A 14,614-nucleotide genomic window follows, 5' to 3' on the forward strand; every position below is an offset into this window, starting at 1 on the left:
ATCATCTTACATCATAACTGTCCTCACTTCAATCAGTCAAAGAAAATTATATATAATACAAGTCCATAATATGCAGCTAAATTGAAATCTTTTTGAGAAACCTATGATGTTTAATTACAAACACAAATATTACTAAAAAAGGACATCTTATTCACTCCATAGTTGAATTTCTTGGAATCCACACCTCAAACCCACCTTAAAGAAAACAGTAGCTGACAAAAAACAGCATTTGTGTAGTAATTGCAAGTTTTCAGCAGAGATTTACACGTGCACTACAGCAATCAGTTTTTAGTATCCGAGTTTTTCTGGTTGTCTGTGGCTTCAAACATCCACAATATGAAAACTGAACCTTTGAAAATTCAGGCCTTAAACCAGCTGCAGCAGACTGAAGTATTCAATTATATGATCTTGCTTACGTCACCTTTGTTTGCAATTAAAATATAAAAACAAAAGGAAATATATGAATTAATACATTATAAATCTTACAATTATAATAACATGTTTTTCATGATCCTAAAATTCCAGATTAAACTGTTTAGCATTTTACATTATAATATTAATCAAAGAATTGATGTCATTATGTAACTTATTTGACTCAAGTTTATAACTACCAATCTGCTGGATGCTTTGACAAAAATATAATGAAATAGAAAAATCAAATTTTCTAATTTGACTTTAAAAGCAGAATGTGATGTGGGAGGAGCTTCATGTAAACAAACTCTCACAGTGATCCAGTTTACATCATATTTAAAGAGGACTCATGGATTTGAAAACAGAAGCTCACTTTGAACATGGCTTACAGAGAGCTGACACTCCTGGCTGTTGCTCTGTTTGTTTCGACTGGTGCTGAAGGTTGGACCATAACAGAGTCTGAACCAGCAGTTAAAGGACCCGCAGAGTCTCACAGACTCACCTGCACAACATCTGGATTTGACTTTGGAGGCTCAGTCTGGAACTGGATCAGACAGGCTCCTGGAAAAGGACTAGAGTGGGTCGCTTATATAGACACAGCTAGTACTCCTATCTTTTACTCCCAGTCAGTCAAGGGTAGATTTACCATCTCCAGAGATGACTCCAGCAGTAAAGTCTATCTACAGATGAACAGTCTGAAGACCGAGGACACAGCAGTGTATTACTGTGCCAGAAGAGACACAGTGAGAGACAATAACTGGAGAGTCAAACAAAAACTACTTCCTCTTCTAATTGAGTTGTGCTGCAAAAAGTCACAAAGAATCAGAGTAGAGACTTTTTAAATAACAAAAAGTCTGTGTTGCCTGTTTTTCCTTGGAAGTTTGATGTAAAAAAGTCCATGGGAGAAACTTCTGATCATGAAAGAATGTTTTTTGGTTTTGTATCTCCTGTTTAATTTGTGCAATGACATTGTAACTTACTGTCACTTACACTTGGCATACTTATACAGTATAAGCAGACCCTGGGTGCCTGAGGTACAGACACCTTGGAGAATGAGCCTTGGAGAATCTAGACTCTCTTGATAATAATAATGAGTTAAGAGACGACATTTTGTGGTGCCCTCCTGTCAGATGACATTTTTTCTGGTGTATGGCATACTGTATAAAGCTGATCTGTTGACATATCTGTGTTTGGAGTACAGATGTTCAATTAATTTTAATAAGTGCCATTATTGCATCTGTTTCATGTTGACTTTTATACCTCATTTCTGATTTGTAAGTACAAAATGGACTTTATGTTGGAGCCCAACAGTTCTAAGACTCACAAGCACGACAGTTTTCTGCAAAAAACTAAAAATCTAAAAGAAATAAGTACCAATTTTACTGTTGACTCCAAGTTCCAATATAGAGCTGACAGACCAGCACAGATGTGGAGATACTGTGTTAAAAGTAAAAACCATGCATCCAGAATTTTACTTGAGAAAAAGTATTTAACACGTTTTAACATGAAAACTGAGTAAAAGTACTCTTGCATTAAAAAAGACCCTCATGCTTATCTCAAAGAAAAGTAACACATAATGTTTCCTCCACAGGATTCAGGTGTGTCTCTGACGTTTGAGCTTTGAACTTACATCAGAAAGGAGGGATATTAAATAATCGATTTGGTGCCTGGTGCATATGATCATGTGTTCTCATCTACTGCGGCTCACAAGGGGTAGTAAAACTCTGAAAGCTGTCAAATTAAATTAAATCTGTACTCTCATAGCTTTGACTATTATTATTATTTGATAGTTCTGGTAGCAGGATTAAGATTTTCATCATTTATTTAAGAAAAGTGGTTTGAAAATAGTTACAGTCCCCCCTTTGTAACGCTAGAGGGCAGACAAGGACTGACTGTGTTTTTAATGCTGCTCACTTGGCCTTACATGGAACACATGGCAGGAAGTAAACCATCAACACAATTACAGTTAATGATTTCATCATTCTGTGAGTCTCTGTGATGGTTTCCTCACCCTGTCGACATAAGTAATTTAGCTTAAATTGCTATTCAAACTTTCAAGTGCTCATACGTGTGAGTGTTTGTCTGTACAGATGTATTTCAACCTGTCTTGTTGCTGTGAACATAAAATAAGACAAGCAGGAAAATGAATAGAATCCTGATACGACTCCATTATCAAACTTGTTCCTCACTTGTGATGAGTAAATGACTAAATCTGTATCAGCAGCTGTGTGCTCGGATTCAGGCACCAAATGTTATATCCCTCTGTTCCATTTATTACGTGTCTTGTCCAATCAGTGCTGAAACTTTAATTAAAACACATATAATAAGCAAAAATAAGGCAAAACACTAATGTAATTAATATCTTAAATAAGTCAACAACAATATTCTCTGAATAAGATGACTCCCAACATCAGTTTTTTTCAGCATTGTTAGGAGGAGTCAATGCAAATCTTAAACTCTTCCATCTTTATTTATCTGGCTGCAAACTGAAGACAAACCAAACCACCAGCTAGACATGCAACGTGTTTTCACTATGTCTCTAACTACATTTCTGATACTATCACTGGCTTCTGGTGAATACAAGCTTCTGAACTCTTTAATTTCTATGTCAAGGTTTCTGTTTGGCTCCATTCTGATCAAACTGCTTTTCTCTCCAGGTGTTTGCACTCAGACTCTGACCGAGTCTGAACCAGTGGTGAAGCGGCATGGAGAATCCCACAGACTGACCTGTACATATGCAGGAATATCAGATGGTGATGCTGATATCAGCTGGATCAGACAAGCTGAAGGAAAAGGACTGGAGTGGGTTTCCTACATTTCTGCTCCGAGTGGAAGCACTAAACGTTATTCCACATCGGTCCAGAATCGCTTCACCATCTCCAGAGACAACAGCAGACAGCAGGTGTATCTGCAGATGAACAGTCTGACGGCTGAAGACTCTGCTGTTTATTATTGTGCTCGACAGCCACAGTGACTGGAGTTGGTTGAGCAGCTGTACAAAAACCTACAGTACTCATCTTTGCTCCACTGGGATGAGACAGTGTTGCGTTTTCTTTCCTTTTCTCTTTTGTGGTTATTTTTTATCAACAAAGTGAAAAATTAAGGAGAATGATTATTTACCAGCTACAATAACCATTAAAAACACAAGAAAACAAATGTTTAACAGTAACAGTCACCCCCTCAAAAACAGCCAAGAACAGCACAACAGTCTGGCTGCTGAAATCATTTTTTGGGTCTGATCAAAGAAACACACACAAGTCAAAACTCTGCATTTCACATTCACAGATTGAAAATGTAAAAAAATAAAAATTAAATCGGTTTTAAGTTGTTGTTTCTTTGTACACATGAAGTTCAGAGTGGGATCAGTAAATATTTTGTTGAGGTGAGCATAAATGTGAATGTTTGACTCCTCTTGTGTCAGAAGATTAGTGAAAAAAACATACTTTCACATTAAACTATGCTTCAGATAATAAACACATTTTATTTCATGCTTTTTAAATAAATAAATAAATGTTCACAACACAACCCCGAGCTCCAACTGCTCGTCACAGGACAGTTGATCCTTCTGTTATATCCTGTCAGTGTCCTTCTCTATGCAAAGTGAACTTCCTCACATTCTGCTATAAAGACTTGATTGGAAGTGCACATGTTGGAACGGACATGTTCATCGAAGATTCCCAAAAGTTTAGTTTCGACTTAGACTCTTTCAGTAACACAAAAACACAAAAAACCTGGACAAAAACCCCTCAGTGCCTGAACACTTGTTACGTGAAGCCACCAGAGGAGGAGCCCTCAGACCACTAATGATTTCAACACCAGTTCATGATGAAGAGAGAAACAGTCTGTAGATTTTAGAAGAAGGATCTTAATTCAATTTGACAACAACAGGTTAAATACTTGGATGTTATGATATGTGATATTGTATGTTTACAGTGAAAAACAAATAACACTCTTATACATTATTAAACGTAAAAAAAATGTAAGTGATGAAGTAAATTTAGTTCACATCTTGAAGACACTGAAAGTTATACAGATCCAAAGTGTATGTGTCAGTGATTTAAGTTCCTTCACTTTGATTGATTTAAAGATATCGTAGTCAGTGATTTACTGTCATCAGTATGTAAATTAGCCTCCTTGTGTGTTGGCTCATAAGGAAGTGAAGTTTGTGTCAGTGGAGGACAGAAGAGCTCACATCAGATCAGCTTCAACACCAACCATGTTCTCTGTAGCTCTGCTGCTGCTGCTGGCTGCTGGATCCTGTGAGGAGCTTTCAGTGGATTCACACTAATAAACACATTAGAAACACTGAATAGTCAGATGGATGATGGAGATAATGTTGATTTGTGTTTCCACAGGTGTGAACAGTATTGATCTCATCCAGCCAGACTCAATGGTTGTGCAGCCTGGACAGTCTTTGACCATCACCTGTCAGGTCTCTGGTTATTCTTTGACTGATAACAGCTATGCAACAGGTTGGATCAGACAGTGAAGGAAAACCAATGGACTGGATATTGAGTCGGTGGGGTAGAGGTGCCTTTTACCAAAATAATGCTCTGAAGAACAAGTTCCTTTACCACACACACACTTCTACCAACTCGGTGACATTAACAGGACAGAGTCTGCAGCCTGAGGACACAGCTGTTTATTACTGTGTACGTCAGCCCACAGTGATACAAACCACCAACAGACCTGCACAAATACCCAGAAACCATGTGGCTCAAGCACACATGTTGTAAATTCAAACATTAATATAGACAGTGCTGTCTGAAGAGTATATGTAACGGTATATAATGAATCTTTATGTAATTCACTGAATCATTAAGGTGATGTTTTGTTTCTGGTCGACAGAAGAAGAGTAGATCTAAGCTGACTCCTCCTGCAGTCGACATCGATACAGAAGAGACTGAGAGAAACTTAAATTTCTCTCAATACAAGATGCATGTGACATGTTTTATTAATTTATATTTATGTATTGCAATGCCTTGAAAACATGGGAAAACATTTTGTAACTTAACTACAACTTGAACAGTAGCTGTACTTCATCACAAATAGGATGCAAATTTCCCTGTTGTAATTTGGCCAAGCTGAAAAAAGCTCTAAACTTTCACATCTTGAGTTAAAGATTGTCATTAAGAAAAAAAAAAGTTGTTTTTTTTCATGACACCATCAGTCCAGAAATTAGTTGCCAGGACTTATTTCTACAGTGTCTGTTGTTACTCTACTTATGAAAATGTGTGTGTGTCACATGTTCCCTCTTTAAACCTGTAGAGGAGGTCTATGCAAACTCTTCTCTTATAAACACACCATCAGTAACTTGTGACAGAAACCTGTGACAGCTTGAGATATAGTTGAAACACTGAGATCAGAGAGCTCTGAACTACAGTGTTTATCACAGAATGGAAAATACAATCATCTGGAGTTTATTATTTGTAGTTAGTATTCATGGTGAGAAAATTCATTCTGCTTTACTTCTTTTGTAAATGTCAAACCTGTGATTTACAAGTTTGTTGGATAATTATTACATTTTCTTTGCTTACAGGAGTTTGGAGTGAGATCAAACTGGACCAGTCTGCCTCTGAGGTGAAAAGACCTGGAGACACAGTGAAGATGTCATGTATCATGTCTGGGTTTGACATGACGAGCTACTATATTCACTGGATACGACAGAAGCCAGGGAAAGCTCATGAGTGGATTGGGAGGATGGATGCTGGGAAAAACTCTGCTATCTATGCCAGCTCCTTTCAAAGTCGTTCCCTCATGACTGAAGACGTGTCCAGCAGCACTCAGTACCTTGAGGTCAAGAGCCTGACAGCAGAAGATTCTGCTGTTTACTTCTGTGCTCGTAGAGACACAGTGACTGAAGACAGTGGAGCAGCTGCACAAAAACCTCCACAGACAACAAACATGTGATCTTCATGACATCTGGGTTTTCTCACCACCTGCAAAAGCACTTTTATCTGACAATAAACTCATGAGTAAATATTTATTGTCTTTATGACGTTACATCACTCACAAAAAAAAATCAAGCCAATTGGCAAAGCATTAATTAATATTAAACTGCACATGTCATAGTGGCAAGTACAAACAATGAAAGCTGTTGATCAGAAAGTTAATTCACATCATTGGTGGATGGTTTAACATGATGAGATGACAATAAAGCATTGTCAAAAATGCTCATGGATATTCTCTGATTCCTGAGAGGTACTGAACAGTAGATTATTGACCTCATCTGTCAAAATATGATTGTGGGGAGTAATGAGAAACCATGATGCTGAGACAAATTACACTTGAGCTTATTTGAATAAATGTCATTTGTAAATGTAAATTTTACTTCATAGAAATGTGGGAACTGTTTCCTCCCTGTGAGGAGGAGTCAATGCAAAACTCAGATGTCTTCCTCCTCTACTTATCTGACTGCAGAGAGGATGACAGAGAACAGTGGACACACAGTTTAACATGATGGACTATAGGACAGGACTGCTGCTTTTAACTGTCTGCTGGGCAGGTGAAGATTTACACTGATCTTAATTTTAGATAACTTTTATTTGTGCTGCCAAGGCAATGACACACGTAAATTTTGTCTCAACAGGTGTTGATGGTCAGACTCTGACAGAATCTGAACCAGTGGTTAAAAGGCCTGGAGAATCTCACAGATTGACCTGTACAGCCTCTGGATTCACATTCAGTGACTACTGGATGCACTGGATCAGACAGGCTCCTGGAAAAGGACTGGAGTGGAATGCTTATGTCTATATCAGCAGTGATGGCACTAGCTACATCTACTACTCTGAGTCAGTCAAAGGCCGGTTTACCATCTCCAGAGACAACAGCAGACAGCAGCTGTATCTGCAGATGAACAGTCTGAAGACTGAAGATTCTGCTGTTTATTATTGTGCTCGAGAGCCACAGTGACACAGGAAGCAGCAACACTGTACAAAAACTCAACATGTCAAAATAAGTTGAAACTTTTCTTTCTGCTATTTATATTAACAGATATTAATTATAGTATAAGAAAATCAACACAATCAGAGAGACATCATCTCGATAAAATTACTTGGTTCAGAAAGTAATCAATTATAGCTCTGGTGTTCTAACATAAGTACTTAAATATCCTGTATATGTGTGTGTTTTCTTCAAAATCATTTTTTCTTCTTTCAGGTTTCAAGATAAATGTTGACAACATAACTCTAAGTTTTTGATTGTTTGTGAGAGGACAATTGATCCTCCTTTTATATCCCGTCAGTGTCCTTCTCTATGCAAAGTGAACTTCCTCACAGTCTGCTATAAAGACTTGATATCATGCTGTCAGTTGCAGCAGAAGAAGAGAAGCTCCCATCGGATCACCTTCAATACCAACCATGTTCTCTGTAGCTCTGCTGCTGCTGCTGGCTGCTGGATCCTGTGAGTCTCACTGAGGCAGAGACACTGACAGTATGATCACAGCACACTGACTGTTCACTGTTATTACACTCATTCAATGTGCAACATGTTTTCCTCCACAGGTGTGAAGTGTGAACAGTTGACACAGCCAGCCTCTGTGACTGTGCAGCCAGGTCAACGTCTGACCATCACCTGTCAGGTCTCTTATTCTGTTAGCAGCTACTACACACTGGATCAGACAGCCTGCAGGGAAAGGACTGGAGTGGATTATAAGAGGAGGTGGTGGATACAGCACACGCATAAAGGATTCCCTAAAGAACAAGTTCAGTATCAACACAGACTCTTCCAGCAACACAGTGACTCTAAATGGACAGAATGTGCAGCCTGAAGACACTGCTGTGTATTACTGTGCCAGAGAGACACAATAACACAAACCATCAGTAGACCTGAACAAAAACCCCTCAGTGCCTGAACACTTGTAACATGAAGCCACCAGAGGAGGAGCCCTCAGACCACTAATGATTTCAACATCAGTTCACTGTTACAGTAAAGAGAGGAACAGTCCCTAGATTTTGGAGAAAGAATCTTAATTTAGTTTGACAGCAACAACTTAAATACTTGGACTTTATAAGGTGTGATACATTATATATATATTGTATTATTGCATATATAGAGTTAATAAAACAAAACAAATGACAAGTTTATACATTTTTATACATAATAAAGTCAAGTAATGAAATAAAATCCATTTACATCTTGAAGACACTGAAAGTTTCTTTTCAATAAGATTTATTGAAAAACAACTGATTATTATCTGAGTCATAATTGCTTTAACAAGTTAATCAGGAGTCTTCAGTCAACTTCATGGAGTCTACAAACTACAAAACATTGTGCTGTCATTACAATAACAAGCGTGATTGTCATTGATTTAAGTTCCATCCTCTCTTTGAGTAAGACGAAGAGAAATGCCTGAATATTTAGTTTTCATTTTGATTCATTTAAATATATCGTAGTCAGCTCATTTGCTGTCATCAGTATGTAAATTAGCCTCCTTGTGTGTTGCCTCATAAGGAAGTGAAGTTTGTGTCAGTGGAGGACAGAAGAGCTCACATCAGATCAGCTTCAACACCAACCATGTTCTCTGTAGCTCTGCTGCTGCTGCTGGCTGCTGGATCCTGTGAGGAGCTTTCAGTGGATTCACACTAATAAACACATTAGAAACACTGAATAGTCAGATGAATGATGGAGATAATGTTGATTTGTGTTTCCACAGGTGTGAACAGTATTGATCTCATCCAGCCAGACTCAATGGTTGTGCAGCCTGGACAGTCTTTGACCATCACCTGTCAGGTCTCTGGTTATTCTTTGACTGATGACAGCTATGCAACAGGTTGGATCAGACAGTGTGAAGGAAAACCAATGGACTGGATATTGAGTCGGTGGGGTAGTGGTGCCTTTTACCAAAATAATGCTCTGAAGAACAAGTTCCTTTACCACACACACACTTCTACCAGCTCGGTGACTCTAACAGGACAGAATCTGCAGCCTGAGGACACAGCTGTTTATTACTGTGTACGTCGGCCCACAGTGATACAAACCACCAACAGACCTGCACAAATACCCAGAAACCATGTGGCTCAAGCACACACGTTGTAAATTCAAACATTAAAATAGACAGTGCTGTCTGAAGAGTATATGTAATTGTATATACTGAATCTTTATGTAATTCACTGAATCATTAAGGTGATGTTTTGTTTCTGGTCGACAGAAGAAGGGTTTTAATGGTAGATCTAAGCTGACTCCTCCTGCAGTCGACATCGATACAGAAGAGACTGAGAGAAACTTAAATTTCTCTCAATACAAGATGCATGTGACATGTTTTATTAATTTATATTTATGTGTTGCAATGCCTTGAAAACATGGGAAAACATTTTGTAACTTAACTACAACTTAAACAGTAGCTGTACTTCTTCACAAATAGGATGCAAATTTCCCTGTTATAATTTGGCCAAGCTGAAAAAAGCTCTAAACTTTCACATCTTGAGTTAAAGATTGTCATTTAGAACAATGTTTTATTTTCCATGACACCATCAGTCCAGAAATTAGTTGCCAGGACTTTTTTCTACAGTGTCTGCTGTTACTCTACTTATGAAAATGTGTGTGTGTCACATGTTCCCTCTTTAAACCTGTAGAGGAGGTCTATGCAAACTCTTCTCTTATAAACACACCATCAGTAACTTGTGACAGAAACCTGTGACAGCTTGAGATATATTTGAAACACTGAGATCAGAGAGCTCTGAACTACAGTGTTTATCACAGAATGGAAAATACAATCATCTGGAGTTTATTATTTGTAGTTAGTATTCATGGTGAGAAAATTCATTCTGCTTTACTTCTTTTGTAAATATCAAACCTGTGATTTACAAGTTTGTTGGATAATTATTACATTTTCTTTACTTACAGGAGTTTGGAGTGAGATCAAACTGGACCAGTCTGCCTCTGAGGTGAAAAGACCTGGAGACAGGTGAAGATGTCATGTATCATATCTGGTTATAGCATGACAAGCAACTATATTCACTGGATACAACAGAAGCCAGGGAAAGCTCTGGAGTGGATTGGGAGGATGAACACAGGTTCAAACTCTGCTATCTATGCCAGCTCCTTTCAAAGTCGTTCCCTCATGACTGAAGACGTGTCCAGCAGCACTCAGTACCTCGAGGTCAAGAGCCTGACAGCAGAAGATTCTGCTGTTTACTTCTGTGCTCGACAGACACAGTGACTGAGGACAGTGGAGCAGCTGCACAAAAACCTCCACAGACAACAAACATGTGATCTTCATGACATCTGGGTTTTCTCACCACCTGCAAAAGCACTTTAAAATATCCACATTGTTTCTATAATTTACTATGAACTCATGAGTAAATATTTATTGTCTTTATGATGTTACATCACTCACAAAAATAGTCTCTTCAATTGGCGAAGCGTTAATTAATATTAAATTGCACGTCATTGTGGCAAGTACAAACAATGAAAGCTGTTGATCAAAAAGTTAATCCAAATCATTGGTGGATGGTTTAACATGATGAGATGACAATAAAGCATTGTCAAAAATGCTCATGGTTATTCTCTGATTACTGAGGTACTGAACAGTAGATTATTGACCTCATCTGTCCAATATGATTGTGGGGAGTAATGAGAAACCATGATGCTGAGACAAATTACACTTGAACTTATTTGAATAAATGTCATTTGTAAATTTTAATTTTTCTTCATAGAAATGTGGGAACTGTTTTCTCCCTGTGAGGAGGAGTCAATGCAAAACTCAGATGTCTTCCTCCTCTACTTATCTGACTGCAGAGAGGATGACAGAGAACAGTGGACACACAGTTTAACATGATGGACTATAGGACAGGACTGCTGCTTTTAACTGTCTGCTGGGCAGGTGAAGATTTACACTGATCTTAATTTTAAATAAATTTGATTTGTGCTGCCAAGCCAATGACATACATACATTTTGTCTCAACAGGTGTTGATGGTCAGACTCTGACAGAATCTGAACCAGTGGTTAAAAGGCCTGGAGAATCTCACAGATTGACCTGTACAGCCTCTGGATTCACATTAAGCAGCTACTGGATGGCCTGGATCAGACAGGCTCCTGGAAAAGGACTGGAGTGGATTGCCACTGATACTGGTGGTAGCACAAATTACTACCCTCAGTCAGTTAAAGGCCGGTTTACCGTCTCCAGAGACAACAGCAGAAAGCAGCTGTATCTGCAGATGAACAGTCTGAAGACTGAAGATTCTGCTGTTTATTATTGTGCTCGAGAGCCACAGTGACTGGAGTTGGTTGAGCAGCTGTACAAAAACCTACAGAACTCATCTTTACTCCACTGGGATGAGACAGTGTTGCGTTTTCTTTCCTTTTCTCTTTTGTGGTTAAATTTTTGTATGATCATTTACCAACTACAATAACCATTAAAAACACAAGAAAGCAAATGTTTTACAGTAACAATCACCCCCTCAAAAACAGCCAAGAACAGCACAACAGTCTGGCTGCTGAAATCATTCTTTAGGTCTGATCAAATAAACACAAAGTTGTCAAAACTCTGCATTTTAATTTTATTTTATTTTTTTCAATTTTTTGTTATTTTATTCTTTACATACAGTATGTAGTTCAGAGTGGCAACAGTAAACATTATGGTGATCTGAATGTAAATGTGAATGTTTGACTCATCTGTCTTTTGTTTGAATAATGTTCACAACACAACTTCAAGCTATGATTCCTTGTAACAGGACAGTTGATGCTCCTTTTATACCCTGTCAGTGTCCTTCTCTATGCAAAGTGAACTTCCTCACAGTCTGCTATAAAGACTTGATATCATGCTGTCAGCTGCAGCAGAAGAAGAGAAGCTCCCATCAGCTCACCTTCAATACCAACCATGTTCTCTGTAGCTCTGCTGCTGCTGCTGGCTGCTGGATCCTGTGAGGAGCTTTCAGTCGATTCACACTAATAAACACATTAGAAACACTGAATAGTCAGATGGATGATGGAGATAATGTTGATTTGTGTTTCCACAGGTGTGAACAGTATTGATCTCATCCAGCCAGACTCAATGGTTGTGCAGCCTGGACAGTCTTTGACCATCACCTGTCAGGTCTCTGGTTATTCTTTGACTGATGACAACTATGCAACAGGTTGGATCAGACAGTGTGTAGGAAAACCATTGGACTGGATTTCTCATCAGTGGGGAACAAGTGGCCTTCGTCAAAATAATGCTCTGAAGAACAAGTTCAGTTACAGCAGAGACACTTCTGCTAGAACAGTGACTCTAACAGGACAGAATCTGCAGCCTGAGGACACAGCTGTTTATTACTGTGTACGTCAGCCCACAGTGATACAAACCACCAACAGACCTGCACAAATACCCAGAAACCATGTGACTCAACCACAGGCACATGTTGTAAATGCAAACATTAATAAAGACAGGGATATCTGAGGAATTTATATTGTGAATCTTTATGTAATTAACTAAATCATTGAGGTGATTTTTGTCACTAGTAGACAGAAGAAGAGTTGAGAATTTTAATGGTTGATCTAAGTTCTCAGTGTAGAAGAGACTGAGAGAAACTTGAATTTCATTCAATACAAGATGCATGTGACATGTTTAATTTATTTTCATGTATTTCATTGCCTTTAAAACATGGGAAATCATTTCATAACTTAACTACAACCTGAACAGTAGCTATATTTCTTCACAAATACACAAATAAGATGCAACTTTCCCTGTTGTAATTTGGCCAAGCTGAAAAAAGCTCTAAACTTTTCCATCTTAAGCCATTTAGAAAAAAGATAATTTTTTTCATGACACCATCAGTCCAGAATTTAGTTGCCAGGACTTTTTTCTACAGTGTCTGCTGTTACTCTACTTATGAAAATGTGTGTGTCACATGTTTCCTCTTTAAACCTGTAGAGGAGGTCTATGCAAACTATTCTCTTATAAAGACACCATCAGTAAGTTGTGACAGAAACCTGTGACAGCTTGAGATATATTTGAAACACTGAGATCAGAGAGCTCTGAACTACAGTGTGTATCACAGAATGGAAAATACAATCATCTGGAGTTTATTATTTGTAGTTAGTATTCATGGTGAGAAAATTCATTCTGCTTTACTTCTTTTGTAAATGTCAAACCTGTGATTCACAAGTTAGTTTGATAATGATCACATTTTCTTTACTTACAGGAGTTTGGAGTGAGATCAAACTGGACCAGTCTGCCTCTGAGGTGAAAAGACCTGGAGAGACAGTGAAGATGTCATGTATCATATCTGGTTATAGCATGACGAGCTACGCTATTCACTGGATACGACAGAAGCCAGGGAAAGCTCTGGAGTGGATTGGGAGGATTAACACGAATACAAACACTCCGAGCTACGCCAGCTCCTTTCAAAGCCGTTTTACTTTTACTCAAGACGTGTCCAGCAGCACTCAGTACCTTGGCATCAGGAGCCTGACAGCAGAAGATTCTGCTGTTTACTTCTGTGCTCGACAGACACAGTGACTGAAGACAGTGGAGCAGCTGCACAAAAACCTCCACAGACAACATCTTCGCTACATCTGGGTTTACTCAACACCTGCAAAGCACTTTGATATATCCACATTGGATTCCCACAGAGTTTACTGTAAACTCATGAATAATATTTATTCTCTTTATGTTACATCACTCACAGTAACAGAGTTTCTTCAGTTGTCAAAACATTAAATAACACTATATTTCTAATGTCATCTACATAAGTACAAACTCTTAATGTCATAAATCCCCAACAAATATTCAGATTATTGGTGGATTGATTAACATGATAAAATGACAATTCAACAAACTTCAAAAATACTTGCAGATTAGTATTTAGCGCATAAACTGTCTACAGGAAGTAATGAGAAACATTGACGCTGAGACAAATTATATGTGAATTTGTTTGAATGAATGCTGTTTGGAAATGTGACAGATTCCTGAACCAAATTTCACATTTTGGAGTGTTACTAAAATAAATTAGGGAAATGTTTCCTCCCTGTGAGGAGGAGTCAATGCAAAACTCAGATGTCTTCCTCCTCTACTTATCTGACTGCAGAGAGGATGACAGAGAACAGTGGACACACAGTTTAACATGATGGACTATAGGACAGGACTGCTGCTTTTAACTGTCTGCTGGGCAGGTGAAGATCTTACTAAATGTCTTGATGTTAAGTTGAGTTACAAACATACAGTAATTAATGTAGATTTTACTTGTGTCTTGACAGGTGTTGATGGTCAGACTCTGACAGAAT

The 14,614-nt window shown here is 38.2% G+C and overlaps 1 gene segment (V, D, J or C); it reads left to right on the forward strand.

The window, feature by feature from the left end:
* The first annotated feature begins 791 nt into the window (after nucleotides 1–791).
* On the forward strand, nucleotides 792–2,035 carry LOC311268483 (immunoglobulin heavy variable 3-48-like). The segment is given in 2 exons: nucleotides 792–1,154; nucleotides 2,003–2,035.
* The last annotated feature ends 12,579 nt before the right edge of the window (nucleotides 2,036–14,614 follow it).

Source organism: Pagrus pagrus, assembly GCF_965226575.1.
Source record: "Pagrus pagrus genome assembly, chromosome: 13".
In the NCBI taxonomy this organism is placed as follows: Eukaryota; Metazoa; Chordata; class Actinopteri; order Spariformes; family Sparidae; genus Pagrus; species Pagrus pagrus.